Source organism: Bos javanicus, chromosome 24 (assembly GCF_032452875.1).
Source record: "Bos javanicus breed banteng chromosome 24, ARS-OSU_banteng_1.0, whole genome shotgun sequence".
Taxonomy (NCBI): domain Eukaryota; kingdom Metazoa; phylum Chordata; class Mammalia; order Artiodactyla; family Bovidae; genus Bos; species Bos javanicus.
In genome coordinates this window covers 53,472,556-53,491,124 of record NC_083891.1, presented here as the reverse complement: position 1 = coordinate 53,491,124, position 18,569 = coordinate 53,472,556, and the positions used below count along the sequence as shown (strand labels likewise).

General features: G+C 42.0%; 1 long non-coding RNA gene across 1 annotated transcript in view; it reads right to left on the bottom strand.

Moving 5' to 3' along the window:
* Positions 1-10,512: 10,512 nt before the first annotated feature.
* Positions 10,513-18,569, bottom strand: part of LOC133237758 (uncharacterized) — a 41,840-nt gene continuing 33,783 nt past the window's right edge. The window contains exon 4 of the long non-coding RNA XR_009733333.1: positions 10,513-11,495. This is a non-coding gene — a long non-coding RNA (uncharacterized LOC133237758). The remainder of the gene's footprint in view (positions 11,496-18,569) is intronic.

Sequence of the window (18,569 nt, the reverse complement as noted above, 5' to 3'; positions counted from 1 at the left end):
CAAGCAGATGTCCAACCAGGGAAACCAAGGCCAGAACCCCTTTCTTGAAAGTCCTTCTGGCTCCTTCCTGGCTCCAGCACTCCTTACAAGACTTTGTACTTTGTGACTCTTAGGGTTTTCTTCCTCCAATTCCCCTAGCCTGTTGGTAGTTAGACCAGAGGAGAGTAACACAAACCTAAGTGATGCAATCCGAGTTCGGAGCTATAAGACACAGTGGGATGGAAAGGAAACCGAAAGATACTATTACTTAGGGTGAGTTACTATTTCTTAACTGTATGGGAATTTTCTCGATCAAAGCGTGTACTCAATCTTGCTGCTGCGACTATTTCAGAGGCCAGCTTTGCCTGTACTTCTCAGTGATTTAATACTGTTGGTAATAAATGTGCTGCAGTAATGAACAAAACGTAATGGACTGTGTTGGCAAGTGGCGTGGCTTGTGACTGTCCCACTTAAGGTTTTTTAAATTCAATGCAGTGCTGCTCTGGTTCCTTGAGAAGCTCTAATCTTGTGTATATAGATAAATTGTAATATCTTTTTGACTTTGTACATGTAAAACCTTCTCAGCACCTTTTCTCAGGCTCTTTTTAATCATTTGCCAAGAATATAAAACTCAAGGTAGTCCTCAGTTTCCAGGCCAAAAAAGAAGAACTGGTATTTATGGTAGGTTTACCATTGTTTTCACACATTCTCATCAAGGGTTTTGCAAATAGGATGATGCATTTACATCAGCAGTAATGTTCAATGGTTTTGTCTATTGAACAAATATTATTAAAGAATAGCTGTCAAACGCCTTTTTTCTAAATATAGAGCTTATGATTGGACTTCACACAAAATTTCATTGTTTCTCAAACTTTATTTTAAATCAGACTCTTACCTTTCTTTTAAATGAAAATGAAAGTCACTCAGTCATGTCCGACTCTTTGCAACCCCATGGATTGTACAGTCCATGAAATTCTCCAGGCCAGAATAATGGAGTGAGTAGCCTTTCCCTTCTCCAGGGGATCTTCTCAACCCAGGGAAAGGGCCCAGGTCTCCCACATTTCAGGCGGATTCTTTACCAGCTGAGCCACGAGGGAAGCCTGAAACCAATTTTTAAATTTTGTTAAATAATTTTTCTCTAAATTCCAAATTGGTAAAAAAAAAAAAATATTGGAATCAGATATGCAAGTGTTTAAATTAGCCTCAGCTACTAACTGCTATATTATTAACCTCACTAAGCCTCAGTTTCCTTGTCTGTTAAACAGGGGTAGTAGTTGTTCCCTCATAGAACAGCCCTGAGAATTATTAGAGAGACTCTGCGAGGTGCTTAGAGCAGTGCCCGGCACACCAGCAACGATCAGTCGTCACTCAGGCCTTGTGGCCTCAATTCTTCCCCCGGCTTTCACCTGTGCCGTCTGCCACGTGACCCTGCAGTTCCGTTCACCACAGGGCAAGTTCATGCCACTTTAAAGGCAGAAAGTGAAGAGGAACTAAAGAGCTTCTTGATGAGCGTGGAAGAGGAGAGTGAAAAAGCTGGCTTGAAACTCAGCATTCAAAAAACTAAGATCATGGCATCCGGTCCCATCCCTTCATGATAAATACAAAGGGAAAAAGTGGAAGCAGTGACAGATTTTATTTTCTTGGGCTCCCAGATCACTGTGGATGGTGCCTGCAGCCATGAAATTAAAAGATGCTTGCTCCTTGGAAGGAAAGCTGTGACAAACATAGACAGCATATTAAAAAGCAGAGACATCACTTAGCCAGGAAAGTTCATGTAATCAAAGCTATGGTTTTTCTAGTGGTCATGTGTGGATGTGACAGCTGTACCATAAAGAAGGCTGAGGGCTGAAGAATTGATGCCTTCACATTGTGGTGTTGGAGAAAAGACTCTTGAAGATCCCTTGGACTGCAAGGAGATCAAACCAGTCAGTCCTAAAGGAAATCAACCTTGAGTATTTATTAGAACGACTGATGCTGAGACTGAAGCTCCAATACTGTGGCCATCTGATGAGAAAAGTTGACTCATTGGAAAAGACCTTGATGCTGGGAAGGATTGAAGGCAGGAGGAGAAGGGGATGACAGAGGAGGATGAGATGGTTGGATGGCATCACTGACTCAATGGACATGAGTCTGAGCAGACTAAGGGAGACAGTGGAGGACAGAGACGCCTGGCAGTCTATGGGATCGTGGAAGGTTGGGCACAACTTAGCTACATGTTCAAAGAGGCTTGAAAAGGTCCATAATGTGTTTTTATTGCCTGTCTTGATTCTCTGCCCGCCCTCTGCCCTGACTCCCATGAGCAATGCTGGAGGATGATCTGTGAGGAAGGCCCCACTTGTCCCAGTCATCCCAGCAGATGCCTGCCTGGAATAGCTGACCTGAAGCTGACTGTCATGAAATGCTATTAGCCTGGCTGGGACCAGTCTGAAATAAATCGCTTAGCTAGCTCACTTAACAGCTATGTAAATGCTGAATGTGGAGCCCTCCCTGGTGGTCCAGTGGTTAAGAATCTGCCTTGCAATGCAGGGCACACGGGGTTCAGCCCCTGGTTGGGGAAATAAGGTTCCACATGTGGTAGAGCAACTTGAGCCCATGTACCACAACCCAAGCTCCCTCGTGACGCAATGAAGAGTGCGGCAACTAACACCCGAGGCAGCCAAATAGATAAATATTTTATATATATATATATATGTTTTTAAAATGCCACATTAGATTTCTTAGGCTCCCTGACCGCTTGGCTGCCTCTGACCATCTCCTTCCATCAGTTTCCTGGTTCTTGGATACACACCGTTCCTAGCTCTGTCTCGTGTTTGGTCTGTGCCATGCGTGTTGGTTCAGGTCATTGTCCCCAGGTTGATACAATTCCGTGACTTCTCTCTTCTGCAGGTATTTTAATTTCTGTTGCCACCAGCTTTCTCATTTAGATTTTTTTCCTGGAAAAATTTTGACTCTTATTTCTGGGTTTCCATTCCTCATTTGAACTTTTTCAGCTATTATCTTGGGTGTCCTGGCTCCTGCCTGAATGTTGTTGGTTGAGAATCTCTGGTGCCTTTAACACTGCCACTCTCTAGGTTCCCAACTGGCCTGAGTTTTCTTAGAAAATAACTACCTTGGGCATTGAGATCCAGAATTTATTAATTTGACATACATGTGTTGAACGACTAACATATGCCAGGTACTGTTACGGACATTAGGGATTTAAGAGTGTTAATAATGAAATATTATCTTCTAGGTGCAGGAAGGTAGAATAGATGATGTGATATAAAGCTGTTTAAGTGAACGGATTGGCAATGAGGGGTGTGATGGACTGAATGTTTGTGTCTCATCCAAAACTTGCATATTGAAATCCTCACCCCTAATGTGATGATATTACAAGGCGGGGCCTTTGGGAGGTGATTAGGTCATGAGGGTGGGTCTCTTGTGAATGGAATTAGTGCCCTTATGAAAGGGCTCCCAGTGAGTTCTCTCAACCTCTTTCTGCCAAGTGGGGATGCAAAGAGAAAACAGGGGTCTGCAACCCCGAAGAGGGTCATCACTAGAGCTCAACCATCGTGGCACCCAGATCTCAGACATTAGCATCCAGAACAGTGAGAAATAAATTTCTGTGTTTTATAAACTGTTCAGTGTATTGTACTTTTTTTTTTTCTTTATAGTAACCTGGACTAAGACAGAGGGTAAAGTTTTCATTGCAGAGAGACTAGCACAGTCGTGGATGTAGAGCAGATTCTGGGAAAAGCCAGATGTTCATCATGGCAGAGGTCTAAGGTATCGGGCATTAAGTGTTTATGCATAGCAAGAACCAGATTTGGAGAAGAAAATGGAAATCATGTTAGAGCAGGTAAGGAGTGTATAGGTTGTAGAGAAAGGCAGTCTTTAAAAGGTTTAAGTAAGGGACCAAGAGGATCATTAGAATACAGTGAATCTGGGACTTCCCTCATGGTCCAGTGGCTAAGACTCTACACTCCCAATGCACCGGGCTGAGTTTGGTCCCTGGCTAGGGAACTAGATCTCATATGCCACAAACAAGAGTTGGCATGCTCCAGCTAAAATCCTGCAGAGGGCAATGAAGACACAGTGCAGCCATCTAAATAAAGGTATAGAAAAAAGAATGCTGTGGATTTTACACCAGCATGGAGGTGGGCAGACTCCTAGAAGGGAGATGAAAGGCATGACTAAGTCAGGGGCATGATAATGAGTCTGAGCAAAGTTGCTGCTGCTGCTAAGTCGCTTCAGTCAAGTCCGACTCTGTGTGACCCCAGAGATGGCAGCCTACCAGGCTCCCCCGTCCCTGGGATTCTCCAGGCGAGAACACTGGAGTGGGTTGCCATTTCCTTCTCCAATGCATGAAAGTGAAAAGTGAAAGTGAAGTCGCTCAGTCATGTCTGACTCTTAGCGACCCCATGGACTGCAGCCTACCAGGCTCCTCCGTCCATGGGATTTTCCAGGCAAGAGTACTGGAGTGGGTTGCCATTGCCTTCTCTGCTGAGCAAAGTTAGGACAATGGGAATAAAGGAGAGGGACTGGATGAGAAAGCTATTGTGAAGCCAGAATCAACAGAAATTAGCCTTTTCTGACATGGTGATGGAGAGGAAGAAAGACAATGTGTATGACTCCCAAGTTTCTTTATGGGCAACTGGTTAGAAAAATTTGTTGAAACCCAGGACACGAAGAGGAGAATGTTTGGGAACAGAGAAGCTTTAGCATGTATCAAGTGCCGTGAAAATAGTAAATGGTATTAATTCTAGACTAATAGCTATGCTGCTGCTGCTAAGTCGCTTCAGTCGTGTCCGACTCTGTTCAACCCCATAGACCGCAGCCCATCAGGCTCCTCTGTCCCTGGGGTTCTCCAGGCAAGAACACTGGAGTGGGTTGCCATTTCCTTCTCCAGTGCATGCAAGTGAAAAGTGAAAGTGAAGTCAATCAGTCGTGTCCGACTCTTCCCGACCCCACGGACTGCAGCCCACCAGCCTCCTCCATGCATGGGATTTTCCAGGCAAGAGTACTGGAGTGGGGTGCCATTGCCTTCTCTGAGACTAACAGCTATAGCAGCAATGAAAAAGGGCATATTCCCAGCTGAGATGCTATGCTAATGAATCACAATTATATATGCACGTATTCGGCCTCCCGGGTGGCCCTAATGATAAAGAACCTGCCTGTGGGAGACAGATGTGGGTTCCATCCCTGGGGGGATGTGGGAAGATCCCCTGGAGGAGGGTATGGCAACCCACTCCCGGATTCTTGCCTGGAGAATCATATGGACAGAGGAACATCCATAGGATTGCAAAGAGTTGGATATGACTGAAGCAACTTAGCATGCACGGGTGCATATATTATTCCTTAGTATGTGCCATGATGTAAAATTTACTGAAATGTAATCTGCAGACATGAGGGCACCAGAAAAAGGGGCAGGATCTAAAAGGCGGATGGAAGAAATGTTTAAGTCAGTGGCATCTGTGACTCAGTGTGTTAACATCTCTATTTATGCAGTGACTCCCAGACAGGGAGTCTGTGTTGTTGCTTGGTGCATAAAGATGTATGGCTGGGTAAGGCTGTAAACTTTTTTTTTTTTTTTTTGCGGAAAGTTACTACATTACAAGTCATAATAAACCTGTATTTTGGCAAGCAGAATGAACAAATTTGTCTACATGATTAGGAGAAAACTAGCAAATCATCAAGATATACAGGATTTGGCAGTGTGTGCATTTTGGGGTTGTTTTCAGAAACATATTTATTTCTCCTCAAAGGGAGAGAAAAATCTAAATGATCACAGTGCCAAAAATAAGTGAAGATTAGGTGCTTTTTCTGCCTACCGTGAAAATGAGTTCTCCATCTGTATGCCACATGTTTCATGTTCTGCCATGAAACTACACTGTTAATAAGAGGAAAATGTGTGAGAGAGAAATATCTTCCAAATTATGATTCACAGTTGGAAAGGATAAGCATTTAAATGTTAATGACAATAATACCATTAATGTTCTGCCTCAGAATAAATCGAGGTATGATGATTAAAAGATTAAAAGAAATTAAGTTAGCATCAGGTTTCTGCTTAAAACTCACACCTCCTATGAAATGTCAAGGTGACACGCTAGCCTTACTCTGTTGCTTCAAGTGGCTTTCAACAAAATCTGATCAAGAATAGGACTGTCTAGCTTGGAGTGAACTGAAGATTGAAATTTCTTTTCATAATGATTTCCTGAGTTATTTCACTTTTTTAAAAGAAAAGTTTCAAACTACTCACCTATTGATGAATTACATATGTGTACATGTGTGTGTGGAGGAGGCAATGGCACCCCACTCCAGCACTCTTGCCTGGAAAATCCCATGGACAGAGGAGCCTGGTGGGCTGCAGTCCTTGGGGTCGCTGAGAGTCGGACACGACTGAGCGACTTCACTTTCACTTTTCACTTTCCTGCATTGGAGAAGGAAATGGCAAACCACTCCAATATTCTTGCCTGGAGAATCCCAGGGATGGGGGAGCCTGGTGGGCTGCCATCTATGGGGTCGCACAGAGTCAGACACGACTGAAGTGACTTAGCAGCAGCAGCAGCACATGTGTGTGTGTCAGGAGGAGATACACGGATCAGTGAATTGGTCATATTTAAACATAAGCACTCCCTGGAATATATATATATATTATGTATATATATTTGCATGTACATTTATTTCTGTATCTGGGGCTTCCCTGGTGGCTCAGATGGGAAAGAAGCTGCCTGCAAAGCAGAAGACTGGGGTTCAATCCCTCGATTGGGAAGATCCCCTGGAAATGGGAATGGCAACCCACTCCAGCATTCTTGCCTAGAGAATTCTATGGACAGAGGAGCCTGGTGGGCTGCAATTTACGGAGTCACAAAGAGTCAGGCATGACTAAGTGACTGACACTTTCACACTTATTTCTATATCTTTCTATACACATTGAAAACCATGATTTCACCTTGCTACCTCCAATTCTAATCCAACACTAGAAGGTTTGTTATACACTGCTCTTTTCCATATTTATAGCTCTCTTCTTTTGTTAATTTAATTGACAGTGTCTGTTAATTGACATTAATTGAATGCTCACTCAATTATCAACTGATGAATATCAATGAGCTGCTCTATCTTTAGTTGGGTAGAGTTAGTTCCTCAAGGTCCAGTCTCTTTTTCCTTATCTCCACTATTTTTATTATGTGTTTACTGTTTTCATTAAATTTGAGATGTGCATAACTCACTCAATTAAGTCTATGATGTCACCCCTGTACACAGAGATTTGCTGTTGCAGCAGTTGATTCTTACAACTTGCTATCTCTTTTCTGGGCTCATTTCTCCTGCATGGATAGAATTTTGTGCAGGTATTGCTACTTTCATGCATTCATTCAACGAACATTATTGAGTAGGTACTGAGGTGCTTTCATGACACTCAAATGTAGATGTCTACTTGACAGACATACAGTATGGGACTCAGAGGAGAGTTTTTTAGGGGTGGAAAAATAAAGTAGTAGACCATCTACTTGTATGTAGGTGGTAACTAAGTCATGCAGTTGAACGAGATCAAGAGAAACCCTTGAGGAATTCTGTGGTCAGGAGGGGAGTGTGAAACTGTAAAGAAGACGTGTAAGGATGGTCAGAGTGTTAGGAGGAAAATTAGAGAAGCGTGAGTCCTGTTAGTCAAAGGAACAGGATTTCAATAAGGAGGAAGTTCAGTGATGCTTGGAAGCCAAGGAAATAAGACCATGTAGTTACAGAGTTTGTGTAAGAGCTGTTTCTGAGGAGTAATGAGACTAGAAGCCAGCTTGGGGTAGGCTGAGGAGTGAGTAGGACATGAGGAAACAGAGACCACAAACATGAACAATTCTTTCGAGAGTTTGGCTTTGAAGGGGAATAAGAAGATAAGAACTAGGGGTGGGGGGCAGAGAGGAATGATTCGTCCAAGTAAAATCTCCTTTAGTGGGGGGAGAATGGAAAGTGCTTAAAGCCACTGGGGGAAGAATCTTTTGGGGAGAAGGAAGTCAAATATATAAAGAAGAAAATAGAAGATTCTGTGGAGTTTCTGAGAAGGTGGGGAAGGATGGGATTTCTTTCCCATCCTTTGATACAGGTGGGCTTGTAATTACACTGGAGCAGGGATGTGCTGTGCTCAGTTGCTCAGTCGTGTCTGACTCTTTTCGACCCCATGGACTGTAGCCCACCAGGCTCCTGTGTCCATAGGGATTCTCCGGGCAGGAATACTGGAGTGGGTTGCCATGCCCTCCTCCAGGGGATCTTCCCAACCCAGGGATCGAACCCAGGTCTCCTGCATTGCAGGTGGATTCTTTACCATTTGAGCCACCAGAACAGGGATGGTGGCTGGTAAAAATGATGAAAAGAGGACATATGTGGCTGGTTTGTATATTCGCCTTTGGGAGGATGATTGAATCCTTGCTCAGTGGCCTATAATTTCTCTAAAGTAGGAGGAGGTCAGATGGAAGTGAAAGGAGAGCTTGAGGAGAGAGTCTAGAGATTTGAGGTGAGCAAAGATATGGAAAAGTAGGCATAGGAAGTGCAGCCTCACAGGGTGCCTGGGAAGAGCTGAGTGATTATGAGTTGATTCTCCTCGTGGATCTTTCTCAGTAGCGTCCAGGTGCCTGGGTCTAGCTGTGGGACAAGAGATGCTCGTGGCTGTCCAGGGTTGGAGTTGTGCCAGATGGACGTGATGAAAGGACAGAGGACCAGTGCACTAGGCTCATGTCAAGGGCATTATCAAAGTGGCGTGCAGGGTAATCTAAGTGAGGAGCAAAGGGACGAGAAAACATAGAGGGTTTATGGGCTGGAGGAAAGCAGAGGGGTCAGTGCTCTGGAGGGTGAAGTAGAAGAGGTGGGGTCAGGGAGTGGGGTATCTGAGTTAGTGATTTGGAGGTGGAGTTGTTAGGAATCTGACCTTGTGAATGAATGGCTGAAAACCAGGGATGGGGGAGGTCACTGGGGACCAAGAGACTGGGTGAAAAATAAGCCATGGGACCTTCCTTGAGGACAGTGAAATCACCCAGGATGACAGCTGGGCATGAGCTAAGTACTTCAGCAACGTACTGAAGTCTTTGATGGGCTTCCCAGGTGGCTCAGTGGGTACAGAATCCATCTGCAATGCAGGAGACACAGGAGACGTGTTCGGGAAGGAGACGTGTTCGGGGAGAACCCTGGAGGAGGCCATGGCAACCCACTCCAGTATTCTTTCTTGGAGAATCCCATGGACAGAGGAGCCTAGTGGGCTGCAGTCCATGGGGTCGCAAAGAGTCCAACACAACTGAGGTGACTGAGCACGTGTGCGTGGTCTTCAATGAGCGAGGAAGAGTGGCCGTAGTTCTCCATTTTAAGATACTCACACTTGATTTCACATTTGAAAGTTTGTTTGGGATAGACACACTGTTTAGTTGTGAAAGGATTTATTTACTGTGGTCATTTTTGTTGTCCTCTCCCTCTTCCTCCCAAGCATTTATTTAAAGGACCCATGAACCCTGTAACTTCACTACACTGAGGAAGCGTGATTGTAAATATATCAGATCAGATCAGTCGCTCAGTTGTGTCCGACTCTTTGCGACCCCATGAACCGCAGCATGCCAGGCCTCCCTGTCCATCACCAACTCCCGGAGTTCACTGAGACTCACATCCATCGAGTCAGTGATGCCATCCAGCCATCTCATTCTCTGTCGTCCCCTTCTCCTCTTGCCCCCAATCCCTCCCAGCATCAGAGTCTTTTCCAATGAGTCAACTCTTCGCATGAGGTGGCCAAAGTACTGGAGTTTCAGCTTTAGCATCATTCCTTCCAAAGAAATCCCAGGGCTGATCTCCTTCAGAATGGACTGGTTGGATCTCCTTGCAGTCCAAGGGACTCTCAAGAGTCTTCTCCAACACCACAGTTCAAAAGCATCAATTCTTCGGCGCTCAGCCTTCTTCACAGTCCAACTCTCACATCCGTACATGACCACAGGAAAAACCATAGCCTTGACTAGACGAACCTTTGTTGGCAAAGTAATGTCTCTGCTTTTGAATATATAATGTACCATAAATGGAATAGTTAAATCATTTTAAGCTCTTAGTACTTCATCTGGTGAATAGTAGGTGCTTGATTTATGTGTGTGTGTATGTGTGTGTGTGTGCTAAGTCGTCTCTGACTCATTGATTTCCCTGGACTGAAGCCCACCAGGCTCCTCCATCCATGGAATTTTCCAGGCAAGAATACTGGAATGAGTTGTCATTTCCTACTCCAGGGGATCTTCCTGACGCATGGTAGCTATTTTTATTTTTTTTATATTAGAAACTTCAGGGCTGCCCATAACAAGTGAACACTAATAGATATTACTACTGTGGCTTAATAAATAGCTTCATTTGCATATTAAGTTTCCAGAGACACCTGTTTAAGGATATAAGCAACATCAATAGGGAAAAAACCACACAAGAATCCGTGAATTGGTTGCTTCAGATTCTAATTTTTCTTTGATTTTGTATTTTTGGTTAATTGCCAGACTACAGAGTTAGTTACCATGTAATTGCAATACTTTAAAGTTAATTACTAAAGAAACTTTAAAAAATTCCTCCCTTTGTAAAATTATCTATGGAATACAATGGCTGAGAATTCAGCCTTAGGTGTCGGGAAGTTCAGATTTACAGTCCGTGCTTTCTACTGGCCCAAGCTTCCTGTGAATTTATGCTTTACTTTGGCAATCATTCACAATTACCCGCAGAGGATATATAGTCTCTCTCTATGTACAAAGCACAGATTTTTCTAAAACCACCTCTAGAAGGGACAGAATATCCAGGTGCTGCTGGGGTTATTGTCTAATGCTGACTTTCTTAACTCATATGCACTGTGCTTTTCGCGGATAACTTTACATTAATATAAGGTTTGGTGCAGGATGATTTTAGGTCATTTTTATTAGTTGCAGAACATGAATAGTGCTATAAATATTGCTGCGCTTAGAGGACAATAACTTAGGCAGATTCAGTCTCCTCCATAAACAAATCTTACCTGCAGACTGTCTTGGCTACAACTTTAGTCCCTATGTGTCTCTATATTTTTCTTCATAAATAAGAGAAGCTTGCTTAGGCTTGTATATGGTGCTAAATATAAGGAGCCAAACCATTACATATGTGGAGGTTTGCTGAACTCTGTATTTGAGTACCAGATTTTTTGACACTTAAGATATCCTGGTTTTCAAATTTGGAATGAAGGGTGTGGTCAAAGACAGTGTCAGAGCATCAGTGGTCAGCCTCTTGGAATTGTGACAGTCTCCAGTTGGAGGTCTAGCCAGCACTAGGCAAGATTACGATGCAAGCAAATACGTCTTCATCATTCCTCCAGGCTCTGAGTTCTAAATTGATTTCTAGTCTTTATGGCTCCATTGATCCCCCTCTCTTGCAGGATTCCATAGGCTCCATGCTCACTCTACCCTTCCCCCATCAAAACTATCAACAACAAATCCAAATTCTGAAAACAAGTATGGAGGTTCCTTAAAAAACCAGAAACAGAGTCACCACATGCTTCAGCAATCCTGCTGGGTATATATCTGTAAAAAAAAACAAAACCTGTAGTTAAAAAGATACATATACAGTCCATAGTGTTGCACAGAATCGGGTACTACTGAAGCGACTTAGCATATCCCAATGTTCATAGAAACACTATTTACAAAAACCAAGACTTGGAAGCAACCTCAGGGTCCATCAACAGATGGATGGACAAAGAAGATGTAGTAGAATATTACTGTCATAAAAAGAATGAAATAATGCAATTTTTCATTCATAAGCATTCATTCATAAGCAATAAGGTGATCCTAGAAATTATCATACTGAGTGAAGTAAGCCAGAGAAAGACAAATATCACATGATATTACTTAAATGTGGAATCTTAAAAAAAGACAAATGAACTTATTTATCAAATAGAAATAGAATCACAGTCATGGTAAACAAACTTAGGGTTACCAAAGGGGAAAGGGAGGAGAAGAGATAAATTAGGAGTTTGGGATTAACAGACATACACTATTATATAAAAATAGATAAACAAGGACTACTCTGTAGCACAGAGAACTATATTCAATATCTTGTAATAACCTATATGGAAAAGAATCTGAAAAAGAACATATAAATGTGTGTGTGTGTGTATATATATTCATATATATATATGAATATATGAATATATTATATATATATATATGAATCACTTTGCTCTACACTTGAGGCTAACACAATATTGTAGGCCAACTGTACTTCAATAAAAAAAGAAAAACATAATACAAGTCCTTAAAAAAAAGAATGAATCTATATTTCCATCCCATTATAGCTTGTTTCTCAAAATTCAGTCTACGACAGTCTACATAGAGTTATTTGGGAAGTTTGTTAAAAATACAGATTCCCAGCTTACTCCATCAAGATATCTGGAGATACAGCTTGGATATCTGCAGGTTATCAATTTTTTAAAGTATAAATATTAGGCATGATAAAATTTGAAACCACTAATTCAAAAAGGCTCAGACAGTAAAGAATCTGCCTGCAATGCAGGAGGCCTGGGTTCGATCCCTGGGTTGGGAAGATCCCCTGGAGAAGGTAATGGCAACCCATTCCAGAATTCTTGCCTGGAGAATCCCATGGACAGAAGAGCCTAGTGGGCTACAGTCCATGGGGTCACAAAGAGTTGGAAACGACTGAGTGACTAACACTTATTTACTAATACAAAAATTGCTTTTAAATATCAATTTCTTAAAATGAAGAATACATCCACAGCTCTGCAACTTTAAGCTTGTTTGCAACTGTTTTTTTTTATAGTACCTAGAACTCAGTCCATGGCAGATGGCATAGACATTCCTGGATAAAGAATTCTGGAAAAAAAGAATTATTTTTAGGATGTGAAAAAGTCAATCAAAATTTAAAACTGTGACAGGAAAATGAACTGATTGGCTACTTCCTTAAAAATCTGATACCATATACAAAGTGATCCTTTCAGCTAAATGTTTGAGAATAGCATAACTTTATTTCTTTAAGAGAGGAGGAAGAGGAGAAACAGATTTCAATAGGATGCATTCAATCTGGATGCTAATATAAAACTCTGTATCATTTTGAAAACCAAAATGCGTTCTTAAAGCAAATGTCAGGATAAGTTAAGCGTTTAAAAATCATTTACTTGAACTATTCAGAGAGTCATGTCAACAATAATTTTTAAGAAACTTGTATTATTCTGACTCAGTGAACCCAAATCACTTAATGACTTTATGTGGGATTGATGTAGACTTAGAGACACAAGAACTTGGAAAATGTTTTCCAAGGAATTTATAGAATTTCTATGTCCTTCCTTGAAGTTCCCAGTTAAGTTTAGCAAGAATATTTCTACACACAAAAAAAGGGCATCCAACGATGTTAGTAGAGGTGATTAAATTCAGGTAAGCGATTCTTTTGGATGGCAGGGGAAGGGATGTGTTCCTTAGTATACCAAATAAGGGCATCCCATGTGACTCTGTGGGTAAAGAATCCACCTGCAATGCAAGAGACACAGGCTTGATCCCCAGGTTGGATTCCCGGGCTGAGAAGATCCCCTGGAGGAGGGCGTGGCAGCCCACTCCTGAATTCTTGCCTGGACCATCCCATGGACAGAGGAGCCTGGCAGGCTACGGTCCACAGGGTCGCATAGCAAAGGACACAAGTGAGGCGACTGAGCACGTACACATGCACACCAAGTAAACAATCTGATCTACGACAGTTTTTTAATAGGGTGTTTTGGCCTCGTGGAGCCTAGGCTGCATGTGTCACTTTTCATTTGAGAAGAACAATTTTTCTGGACACCACTCGTGGCTCTTCTCTGTGCTGCTAAATGGCTGCCCAGAGGTTCAACATGCTGCGGCATCCCTGACGAGACGTTTACCTTGGCAAGGTGAGGAATGCCACTGGGCGGAAGCCCAGGTTTTATCCAAATGAGAATTCTGCCGCAGGCAACAGAAACAAAGAACTGATTTAGGATAGCAGGTTGGCATGGGAAAATTGTTTTACCTGCTGCTTATCCAAGATTGTTGTTTTTGAACCAAACAATTAGCCTGAAATTAACTAAAAATAATGGTGTTCCATGTCTATGTCAACAATAATAAAAAGAAATAATAATAAAAAGAAAATACAAAGAAATTTAATTTTCTGTGGCATTTTAAAACCTAGGCTTTATTTTTTAGAACTGTTTTAGGGTCACTGCAAAATTGAGAGGAAGGCCTAGGCATTTCCCATATACCTCCTGCTCCCACATTCATAGCCTCCCCAGTTATCAACATCCCTAGCCAGAGTGGTACATTTGTTACAACTGATGAATCTGCATTGACATATTGTTGTCAGCCAGAGTCCTAGTTCACATTGGAGTTCACTCCTGGTGATGTACAGTCTGTGGGTTTGGACAAACTTATAATGACACGTACCCACCAGTTTAGTACCATTCAGAGTAGTTTTACTACCCACAGAATTCTGTGTGCTCCACCTGTTCACCCCTCCATCCCCCACGACCTTTGCTAACCTTAATCTTTGTCCTGTCTCCATAATTTTGCTTGTTACAGAATGCCAGTCACGTAGTTGGAATCATACAGCATGTAACTTTTTCAAGATTGGCTACTTTTGCTCAATGATATGCATTTAAGATTCCTCCCTGTCGTGTCATAACTTGATAGCTTGTTTCTTTTAAACAAGTTGCATTTTTACAAAAGAAAATCAGAACCAAAATGAATCATCTGGATGGTTGCTTTCTTTTTTGCCTCGGCTCTTGTCCTTAGGTCTTCCCACTCTTGTTACTATTACTTGAGAGCAAATTTGTTTCTCCCTTAATGTCTTTGTTCTTTCCTTCATCCGTCTTTCTTCTAGGTTCATTTTAGGCCAGATGTGATCTTGGCAACTTTCCAGTTTCTGAGGAGGTATTTAGAGAAAACTGAGACTGAGATTTTTTAAGAAGACTAGGGCACAATCCTCATTTTTATATACTCTGCTGCTGCTGCTAAGTCGCTTCAGTCGTGTCCGACTCTGTGCGACCCCATAGACGGCAGCCCACCAGGCTCCCCCGTCCCTGGGATTCTCCAGGCAAGAACACGAGTGGGTTGCCATTTCCTTCTCCAATGCATGAAAGTGAAAGTGAAGTCGCTCAGTCGTGTCTGACTCTTAGCGACCCCATGGACTGCAGCCTATCAGGCTCCTCCCTGCATGGGATTTTCCAGGCAAGAGTACTGGAGTGGGGTACCATTACATACTCTACCCTTGGTGAAATGGAACAGCTGGAAGTAGTATTGAAAGCTATTATTTATCAAGAACTTACTATATATTAGATCTTTATTTAACTAGACACTTTATGCACGTTACCTTATTCATACTTGGAACAACTTCAGAAACTTGGGATTGTTGTTTTTGTTTTATAATATGACAGCTTGGGTTAGTAAGATCTGACTTACCTGGTCTGACTGGTCCTAATTCTTACATCAAAACTGGACAGAGAAAAGGCACAGGAAAATATCATAATGCTTGCTGAATGGTATAAATCTGAGTTATAAAACTGTCACCATAAACTTTTCAAGGAATAGGATTTTATAAAAATTTTTTTGCTGGGTAATACAGTTTTTTTACATTGTATGATATTTTCCTCTTGACTAAACATTTAACTCATACTGACTTCAATCAAACATTTGTGAATTAGATATTACCATTTTACAGATGATGAGCTAAATAACCTGCCACAGTCAAACAGTTGGTGCATAGCTGGGGAACTGGAATCCATCTCTCTGTGAATATGTTTGGAATGAGCAAGGCATGAAATCTTTATAAAGGTGAAATTTTAAGCAGTCAGTGTAGCTAGCCATTTCCTAGGTCCTGTATCCTAATGGAAATTTGATACTTTCTGTGCTTCAGGGCTCAGCCTATGGGATGTCATCTGCCTCTTCAAAGGCTGACATGTGGTTTGATCAAACAAAAATGTTTGTGGAGGGTCTTGGGCTTCTGAGGGGAAGGAGAAGTACAAGGGGATTGCGAAAAGGGGGAAGGATATTAGACAGATGAGTTAAAAGACAGTTTGCCTTGGGCTGGCTGTATTGCCATCTGTCACAATGCTGCCTGCAGGATCATCCTTTCAGCTTTGAAGGGACTAAGAAATAATGATTCTGAAAAGTAGAACATATGAATCAATTTCATAACTTCACTCTTTACTTATTTTTAATCATCTTCATTTACATGTCTAAAACTAATTATACATGAAGGAAAAGAATTTGTGCGTTTGAATAATAACTAACTTGGGGGGTGCTGAGTACATTAATTTTATGGTAAGCCATTTGCCTTCGATAATTAGTTTGATGAGACTGATGTTCTTAACAAATCATATAAAATAAATGGGGTTGAAAGACACATTATTCCAAATTAAAAATCAGATGTAATATGCTAGTGTAAAACAGTGGTAATGCGTGTTAGACTTTGGAAATGAAGGAACGAAGGCTAATTTAAAAAACGTTTTGTGTAGAGACTCCAATTTAAAGAATGATGATACTATAAGCATGCTAAAATATAACATAGGTCTTGTTTTAAGAAATAAAAGCTAGAGAGTAGTTTATTAAACCCAGCTTTCATGTTAAAGCTCTCAGAGTCTATATCTGTGTGTGATCAATAGAGACTTCATACAGGAAAGGCATTACTTCTGCCTAAGCAATGTGTAGACTGTATCCCTAAGTAATATTTTCATGTTCTCCCTCTATTTTAAATGATGTTGCATTTTACTTGCACAATAAGGGGGTATGGAAACTTTGGTATCAGAACCTCATAGAAACGGACAGACTTTTATCAGTAAGTGTAAAAATGAAGCCTTTATTAGGCCATTTAAATAAGCCCCTATGTAAAATCTCTGCAGATGGGGACTGCAGCCATGAAATTAAAAGACCCTTGCTCCTTGGAAGGAAAGTTATGACCAATCTAGACAGCATATTAAAAAGCAGATATGTTACTTTGCCAACAAAGGTCCATCTAGTCAAAGCTATGTTTTTTCCAGTAGTCCTATATGGATATGAGAGTTCGACTATAAAGAAAGCTGAGCACCAAAGAATTGATGCTTTTGAACTGTGGTGTTGGAGAAGACTTTTGAGTCCCTTGGACGGCAAGGAGATTCAACCAGCCCAATGTAAAGGAAATCAGTCCTGAATATTCATGGGAAGGACTGATGCTGAAGCTGAAACTCCAATCCTTTGGCCACCTGATGCGAAGAACTGACTCACTGGAAAATACCCTGATGCTGGGAAATATTGAAGGCATGAGGAGAAGGGGACGACAGAAGATGAGATAGTTGGATGGCATCACCGACTCAGTGGACATGCTGCTGCTGCTGCCAAGTCGCTTCAGGCGTGTCCAACTCTGTGCGACCCCATAGATGGCAGCCCACCAGGCTCCCCCGTCCCGGGGATTCTCCAGGCAAGAACACTGGAGTGGGTTGCCATTTCCTTCTCCAATGCATGAAAGTGAAAAGTGAAAGTGAAGCCGCTCAGTCGTGTCTGACTCGTAGCAACCCCATGGACTGCAGCCTACCATGCTCTTCCGTCCATGGGATTTTCCAGGCAAGAGTACTGGAGTGGGGTGCCAGTGCCTTCTCTGCAATGGACATGAGTTGAGTAAACTCTGGGAGTTGGTGATGGACAGGGAGGCCTGGTATGCTGCAGTCCATGGGGTCTCAAAGAGTTGGACACGACTGAGTGACTGAACTGAACTGATATAAAATCTGTATATTTCTTGCTTTAGTTTTGTTATATTTTTCTTAGTATTTCTTGAAACTTTTATTTGCTGCATACAGATTCAGGAATTATGTCTTTTTTGATGAACTGATATTTTTTTAAGATTATGAATTGTCCCTCTTTACCTCTGTTAAGCTCATTGCCTATTTTGTGTGATCTTAGTGGAGCCACAGAAGATTTTATGTTCAGTATTTGCATGATGTGTTTTTCCATTACTTACTTTCAACCTGTCCATAGCTTTAAGTTGTGTATTGTGAAAACGGAATATAATTATGCTACTTTTTAGTTCAGTTCAGTTCAGTCACTCAGTCATGTCTGACTCTGTGACCCCATGAACCGCAGCACGCCAGGCCTCCCTGTCCATCACCAACTCCCGGAGTCCACCCAAACCCATGTCCATTGAGTCGGTGATGCCATCCAACCATCTTATCCTCTGTCGTCCCCTTCTCCTCCTGCCCTCAATCTTTGCCAGCACCAGGGTCTTTTCAAATGAGTTGGTTCTTTGCAGCAGGTGGCCAAATTATTGGAGTTTCAGCTTTACCATCAGTCCTTCCAAGAACACCCAGGACTGATCTCCTTTAGAGTGGACTGGTTGGATCTCCTTGCAGTCCAAGGGACTCTCAAGAGTCTTCTCCAACACCACAGTTCAAAAGCATCAATTCTTCGGCGGTCAGCTTTCTTCACAGTCCAACCCTCACATCCATACGTGAACACTGGAAAAACCATAGCCTTGACTAGATGGACCTTTGTTGGCAAAGTAATGTCTGTGCTTTTTAATATGCAGTCTAGGTTGGTCATAACTTTCCTTCCAAGGAGTAAGTGTCTTTTAATTTCATGGCTACAATCACCATCTGCAGTGATTTTGGAGCCTGG